The following is a 7,994-nucleotide window of genomic DNA, read 5'->3' as shown; positions in this document are numbered from 1 at the left end:
CCTCCTTCCTTCCCTCCCCCCACACACATACACACATACGTATACACACACAAACACATTTATCTGTTGGTGAATGTCTGTAGGAGAAAAAGCAGGCACAACCTGGTGGCCAGCCTATCTAGCACACTGGGCTTCAAAATAAGAAGCATGGCACCCTGTGCTCCTGAGTATTCCCAGAAGCCAGAACATTATTCCACATAGAGACCCTGGTGGTGTTAGCACACGCTGTGCAGTCCGTGAGGTAATCAATCACAGTCAATAGGCTTCCACTAGGTAAATAATTTTTTACATGCAATAAAGCAGAAGCTGTTCCCTGAAACCATCCAGAGTGGTTCATCTCCGCATCCTTTACCAACTCATGGGTATTGCTATCTTATCAGGAGACACCCCGGTATTGTTGGCGGACATCGAGGCTGGTTCCACATCTTGGATGTTGTTCTAAATCATGGCTGCAGTGAACATGGATGTGCAGGCACTTCTGAAAGCTGACTTAAAATCCTTCAGATAGATACCCAAGAATGGAATAGCAGCCTCCACAGGATGTACACCTTCTACTGAGATCTGAGAAAGGATGCTCTTGAAATGGCAAGAGATCTGGGGACAGTTCTCTCCCATCACTCTTCCCTGGTGACTTCTCTAAGCTGGTAGCAAAACTGCTCAGAACCACTCTACCTTGAAGGGGTTTACTGTGCCATGATTTGTGAAGCTAGAAGGATGCTTCAAATTTCAGGGCAGAACAAGACAATTGCTCCCAACGAGCTACATTTGTCTCCCAGTTTCCCTAAACATGCTTGGGTCAGGATGGTCCTTTCCTTTCCTTTCCTTTCCTTTCCTTTCCTTTCCTTTCCTTTCCTTTCCTTTCCTTTCCTTTCCTTTCCTTTCCTTTCCTTTTCTTTTCTTTTCTTTTTTAAATTCTCGTTTCAGTTGAAGGGAGGAAAGGAGAGGCTCAGCTTACATTTTGATCTAATTAAGTTAGAGCCCTCTGAGGCAGATGCAGGGGCCAGACAGGAAGTCTATGGAGGTGTATCAATGCAGCCTTGTGCTGCTGATGCTGGGTGAGAAGCACCGGACTCTGCAGACTTGAGCAATCCGGTTAAGTGGCAGATCCTGGAGTTCTCTGCTCTGTGGGAAAGAGAATTCTTACAGCTGGTGAGTTTACTTTCCCATAAGCCTCATGAGTCCATACGCTGTTGAAAAATCAGCTCCCACCAGCAAAATTCCGCTCAGCTGCTGGTGTGGTCTTTGGGAAAGACATGCCATTTTGTTATTCATATTTGTGACATCTTCTAACTGAAATAACCGCAAGGCACTGTTTTTATCAAATGTGACAAAATACTCAAGGGAAGCAGCTTCAGAGGATTGAAGGTCTGCTTGGGCTCATATTGACAGAGGTTTCAGCCTTCGTCCCCCTCTGGCCCCACTGCTTTTGGCCTGAGGCAAGTCCTGTCATGGTGGCCCAAGGATGTGGTGGAGGAGGCTGCTTACCTCACACAGAGATGTACAGAGAGGAAGAGGCCGAGGACAAGACATACACTACCAGAAGAAGCAGCCACTCATGAGACTCCAGAAACAGGAGGGGAAACAAAAGCAAGTTCACAAAGATCCTCAAAGCCATCGGAGTCTGTGTGAGCCCGACAAAGACTGTCCCTCAAAAAACAAAACAAAATAGGCTGGACATAGGGGGGCACACCTTTAATGCCAGCACTCAGGAGGCAAAGGCAGGCGGAGCTCTGTGGGTTCAGTGCCTGCCTGGCCTACTTAGCAAGTGCCCGTGAGTCGATGATAATCTTTTAAGAAGAAGAGCATGTACCCCTCAACAGTACATCCCAGTGATCCATTTCCTCCATTCAGGCTCCACCTTCCACACTTCCCATCAAAACCTGTAGTGATCAATTATAAAATCACTACTTAATTAATCCATCCATTAGGTCGGTCAGCACCTTCATGATCTAATGACTTCTTGAAAACACAAGCTCTGAGCCCTGCACTAGGGACCAAGACTTCAGCATACGGGCCTTCGGGGTTGGGATGGGGTGATAGAGTCATTCTTCTAGAGAGATGAAAATGTACCTCACACAAAAATATGGACATTAATGTTTGCATCAGCATTATTCAAAATAGCCCCAGAGTAAAAACAGTTCAAATGCCTAGCAAGTGTCCAGACTATTTTATTTACTTTTTGATAGGTAAACAAAATGCAGTATATCCATACAAAGAGATATCACTTAGCCAATAAGAAAATTAGACACTTACACATGCCACAGCACTGATGAACTTTGAAAACACAGCTAAGCAAGACCACACCCCAGTCAGATTGGATATCATTAAGAATGACAATGGCCAAAAAAAAAAAAAAATGCTGGCGGGGAAAGAGGGAGCAAAAGTATAGACTGGATCACCCACTGTGGAAATCAGCATGTATTTTTCAAAAACTAAAAACAAATGGTATATGTTCCAACTATACCATTCTTGAGTATATATTAGAAGGGTTCTAAGTCAGCTTTCAGAAGTGCCTGCACATCCATGTTCACTGCAGCCAAGACAGAGAACAACATCCAAGATGTGGAACCAGCCTAGACATCTGCCAACAATACCGGGGTGTCCCCTGAGAAGACGGCGATACCCATGGGTTGGTAAAGGACTGTGACCTGAAGATGCTTTGCATTGCATCACACTCTGCTTTGACCACCTCTTCCCTCTCTTCCTTCACTCAAGTCCTCAAACAAGAATGCTGACCTGAAGATGTGGGTGCAAAGGATATATGGAGAAACAGAGCCAGCAGCGGCAGTGGCAGCACACACTAGATAGCGCCCACAAAAGGAAGCTTCTGCTCAAGCCTGCAAAGGCTCTGGAGTGTAAACCCCGATGCAGAGATGCCTGACTCCAGGCTGTGGAGGGGACTGTTATTCCCATCTCTCATGGGGTTGGAGTTCAAAGAACCTCAATTTCCTCACCTTGCTTTTAGAAACAAGCCCACCCCAGGAACAGGAGGCCCAGCCTCTGAAGAAAAGCCTCAAGTGTTCTCATGAGAATCAAAGCCCCACAAACAAAGCCAGATATATACCAGTGGTAAAAATGGATCCCGGGGGAGAGCATGGGCAGTGCAGTTACTTCCTCTGGGGTGTATATTATTATTAAAGTGCAAAAATGGATGAAATGAGTCCCCCAAGTCCCTACTGAGATATGCTTGAGTTCACAACCACATGGAGACCTGACTTCATGCAGAATCGTGAACAGGCCTTTTATTCTTCCCCAGACTGCCCAACTGCTGCCAGCTCAACCTTCCACAGAAGCCTTTCACCATGCCTTTCACTTCTCACAAACCTCCCATAGCGTCCCATTGCCTTAGTGGCATGCCTAAAACTCCATTACATGATATTCGAGGCTCTAAAGAAAAGATTTCATCTTATGTGTGAGTGTCTGTGTACCACATGCATGAAGCACCCTCAGAGCCCAGAAGAGAAGGTTGGATGCCCTGGGACTAGGGGCTACAAATGGTTGTGAGCACTGTTGGTTGCTAGTGTTGGGAACTGAACCTGGGTCCTCTGCAAGGGTAGTAAGGGCCCTTAACTTCCGAGCCATCTCTCTAATCCTGTATTTGAAGCTTTTGAACATGTAACCCGTGTTACATGTTTTGGCCTGTCTAATCAGAGTCCTCTTTTTTTCCTCCTGAGGACCATCAGTTCCAGTCAGATGAGTCCGTGGGCACAGAGAGTCTGAAGATGCCATGAATTCTGTTCTAGACCTGCTGGTTGTGGGACACAGCAATAAGTCCCCTCCTCCAGGCTCAGGGTCCTGGTTCATAAAGGGGAACTGTGAGGCGGTGGGGAGGATTCTGGTGGGTACAGTATGATGGAGCTCAGACTAGTTAATGGCTGGAAAAGGTGGTGTTTAAATCTGACGCCACACCATTCCCACAGAACAAACAATGCTGTGTGTGGAGGCGCTCTAACACGTTCACCAACGGAAACTGTTTGTACACTGAGCATCACTGCTGTGCCTTATGCTTCTTGTCCAGGCCTCACAGATGCATCTTCTCACAGAAAGGACTTAATCTGGAGAGGCATTTGGATCTCTACTCTATGGCCCTAGTGTTTTCATCCTGGATCATGCACATTTGCAGGATTTAGATGTGCACATCTGCAGGATTTGGATGCGATAAGAAAACACAGCAAGGGCTCTGTGTGTAGACACCCATGGTCCAACTCCTTTAAAGTTACAATCCTCTTGACTCCCTTGTAGGAAAATCAGAGCTTGGGAGTCTGACTCTCTGTTATCTCTTGTTTTTGTTTGTTTTGGTTTGCTGGGGGCAAGTAGGTTACTTCCGCTCAGAATTTCCAGTTTTCTGAGTTGAAGGAATTCCCCCCTTCCTGCCCTTGTGGGCAGCGCCTTCTTCCCCTTCCCTTTCCCTCACTCACACCCAGAGTACCTGGATGTTTTTCTTCAAAGAAAACTACGTGGCCAGTTCCAGCACAGCCAAATAAAAACCACAAGCGGAGCATCATGACATGGTCCTCTGCCTCATAGGTCATATTTTTTGGCAAATGGCTGTGTCCTGTTAATTGTCATTCCCATGGTGTTCAGCTTCTTCATTCATTGGATACATGGCTTTTCCTGGCTTTGGACCATTTGGAATGGTCCACATTGATTAAAATGGGAAGAAAAAGCAGTCATTCTTCTACACTGAGAGAGAGTGTATGTGTGTGTGTGTGGGGAGGGTATATTTTAGAGACTATATTTCTTAACTCCAGAGAAAGAAGCTGCCATTGAGAGTAACTGGTCAGGATGGAGGTGGAGGTGATTTAGGAGGAAAGTTATGAGTCTCCTTCCTTCGTCAATTCATTATAATTCTTTTCCTTTCTGTGCTCCATTAATCAACAGAGTTGCACCAATTAGCTCACAAAGTCTATTGAAATCAATTTTTTCATTTAACTTTTATTTATTTATTTTTTTATTGATTTTTATGGGGCTCTACATTTTTCTCTGCTCCCTCTGCCTCTCCCCTCCTCTTCAACCCTCTCTCAAGGTCCCCATGCTCCCAATTTACTCAGGAGATCTTGTCTTTTTCTACTTCCCATGTAGATTAGATCCATGTATGTCTCTCTTAGGGTCCCATTGTTGTCTCTGTTCTCTGGGATTGTGATTTGTAGGCTGGTTTTCTTTGCTTTATGTTTAAAAACCACTTATGAGTGAGTATATGTGATAATTGTCTTTCTGTGTCTGACTTACGTCACTAAAAAAGATGTTTTTTAGCTCCATCTATTTGCTTGCAAATTTCAAGATGTCGTTATTTTTTTCTGCTGTGTGGTACTCCATTGTATAAATGTACCACATTTTCCTTATCCATTCTTTGGTTGAGGGGCATTTAGGTTGTTTCCGGGTTCTGGCTATGACAAACAATGCTGCTACGAACATAGTTGAGTACATGACCTCGTGGCATGATTGAGCATCCTTTGGATATATACCCAAAAGTGGTATTGCTGGGTTTTGAGGAAGGTTGTTTCCTAATTTTCTGAGAAATTGCCACACTGACTTGCACTCCCACCAGCAATGCAGGAGTGTTCCTTTACCCCACATCCTCTCCAGCATAAGTTGTTATCAATGTTTTTAATCTTAGCCATTTTTTACAGGTGTAAGATGGAATCTCAGAGTTGTTTTGATGCTCATTTCTCTGATGACTAAGGCTGTTGAGCATTTCCTTAAGTGTCTTTCAATCATTTTAGATTCCTCTGTTGAGAGTTCTCTGATTAGGTCTGTACTCCATTTTTTAATTGGATTATTTGTTCTTTTGATGACCAATTTCTTGATGAACTCAATTTTTGAACACTGTAGATGAACCTACTTTTAAACTGCACTATAGATACTATTTAAAAAAAAAACACTGTATAGTCAGCATAAAGCGAGACTGTGGAACCTTGGTTATGACAATAACATAAGCATCTAGGACTGCCCAGGATAGGAACAACCGGAGAACCACCATAAATGAACTGCCCATGCGTGCTTAAGCATTGCCGGGCCGTAAATGAATGAATGAAATGAATAGATACTATAGTATAGGCACTGTGAGGCAGATGCTCAGCATCCAGGGTCGAGTTGGGACAGGTACTTTCCTCAGCAGTTGAGGGCCTCTCTCTTGCTCTTGTGTCCTTTCTGGGGTGGGTGGTCCAGGGCTTCTTACTCTTTGGAGGCCATGTAGACCATGAGGTCCACAACCCTGTTGCTGTAGCCATATTCCTTGCCATGCCAGGAAATGGCCTTTCCAGAGATGTTAGTGAGAGCAATGCCAGCCCCAGCATCATCAGTGGAAGAATAGATGCCACTGTTAAAGTCACAGGTGACAACCTGGTCCTTAGTCTAGCCCAGGAATCCCTTTAGAGGGCCCTTGATGCCTATGTCACCACTTTCTTGATGTCATCACACTTGGCAGCTTTCTTCAGGTCAGATCCATGACAGACACATTGGGGGTAGGAACATGGAAGGCCATGTCAGTGAACTTCTCATCTAGTACTGGATGACCTTGCCCACAGCTTTGGTAGTATCAGTGGATGCAGGGATGATGTTCCAGGAGGCCTCACAGCCATCACACCACAGCTTCCCGGGGGGGGGGGGCATCCCCAGGCTTCTTGGGTGGCAGTGATGCTTGCTTTTTGCAGCTTTGGTTTACTACTTCGCAGGGTAGAGGACATGGGAACCGGAGAGTCCCAAATCACATAGCTGGCTGCTGAAGAGAGCTATTTAGTTCAGGTGCCCGGGTTGTGCTTGCCACAGCTCTCTATGACTGTGGGTTTTTATCCCTCCCCTCTAGAGGGTAATTCAGACGCACAGGCTTGAGATTGAAAATTTAAGACTTTGTGATCTTTTGCATTTCTTCTTTGGATAACGCAAAAGAGAAAAGTTTTGGCTAATGTGATCCTGGAACCTCGTCATAACTCACACATGGGGTCTTTTCAAGTGATTCATCTCATTACAAGCTGGCTCACTCGGTCCACAGCCCTTTCCCAGCACCATTAGGTGGCTGTTGTCACGACAAGCACAGCTGAGGCGACACAACTGCTCCCCACCCTCTTTGCTCCCCGATCCCAGAACATGGCGTGTTCTGGGTGCTGTCACACACAGCTAGGAGGAGCAGAAGGTAGCTCAGATAAAGCTGAGTTTGGAGCTCCCTGGCCTGTTTCACAGACCTGCCTCTTCATGTCCATCTGCCTCTACCGTTTGCCTTCTAGTGGCAAACTGTAACCTTCCACCTCTGCCTTCTAAACAAGGACCTGTGTGTTAGCTGGTGGTCCGTGATAGCCAGAGTCACTGTACCTCCAGCTTGGTGGTCCCGTCTCCTAGGAGTTTATACTTAGAACATGGGGTCTGACATTGGAAGAAAAGACATAGGACGCCTCAAGCAGGAGCCACAGACTTTGATTTGGGAGGTCCCCACACTCCCACATTGCTCCTGGAGTCATGTCTTTTCCTCACAGGGCTTTCTGATTTGGGGGTGGATGGGGGGATGGCGGTATGCTTGCTGGGCCAAGAGGAAATTTGTTTTCCATGACAGTGAGAATTACTAACTTAAAACACTTCTAGCCAAGGAATGTTTGAAAACAGAGGCCTGGTCAGGGAATAAGGCGGGGTGCTTTTTTGGGATAGGGAAGGGACCTCAGTAAGCACCCATTTCTTATGCGCATGCGTAGAAGAGGGAAGTCGGTCTCTTTGTAGTTGTAGTTCCTGAATTTCCCACAAGATGGCGGAGGAACTCTGTCTTCCCAGCGCAGCATCACAAGTCTGAAAGATGGTTTGGTTTGAGAAAGCCTTTCAGGGCTTCACAAGAAACCTGACATTAAAAGCATTTTACTTGAATAGTCAATGGAAAGTTGAGTTCCTATAAAACTAAATGAAATATGTAGGGAAGTTCCCAGGGATGTATACAAGAGATCAGTGTCAGATAGGGAATTGATAATTGGCAGTGTCAGATAGGGAATTGATAATTGGGGGAAGGGGTTGTG

Source organism: Microtus ochrogaster, linkage group LG4 (assembly GCF_000317375.1).
Source record: "Microtus ochrogaster isolate Prairie Vole_2 linkage group LG4, MicOch1.0, whole genome shotgun sequence".
Classification (NCBI taxonomy): Eukaryota; Metazoa; Chordata; class Mammalia; order Rodentia; family Cricetidae; genus Microtus; species Microtus ochrogaster.
Note: the sequence above shows the minus strand (reverse complement) of the source record.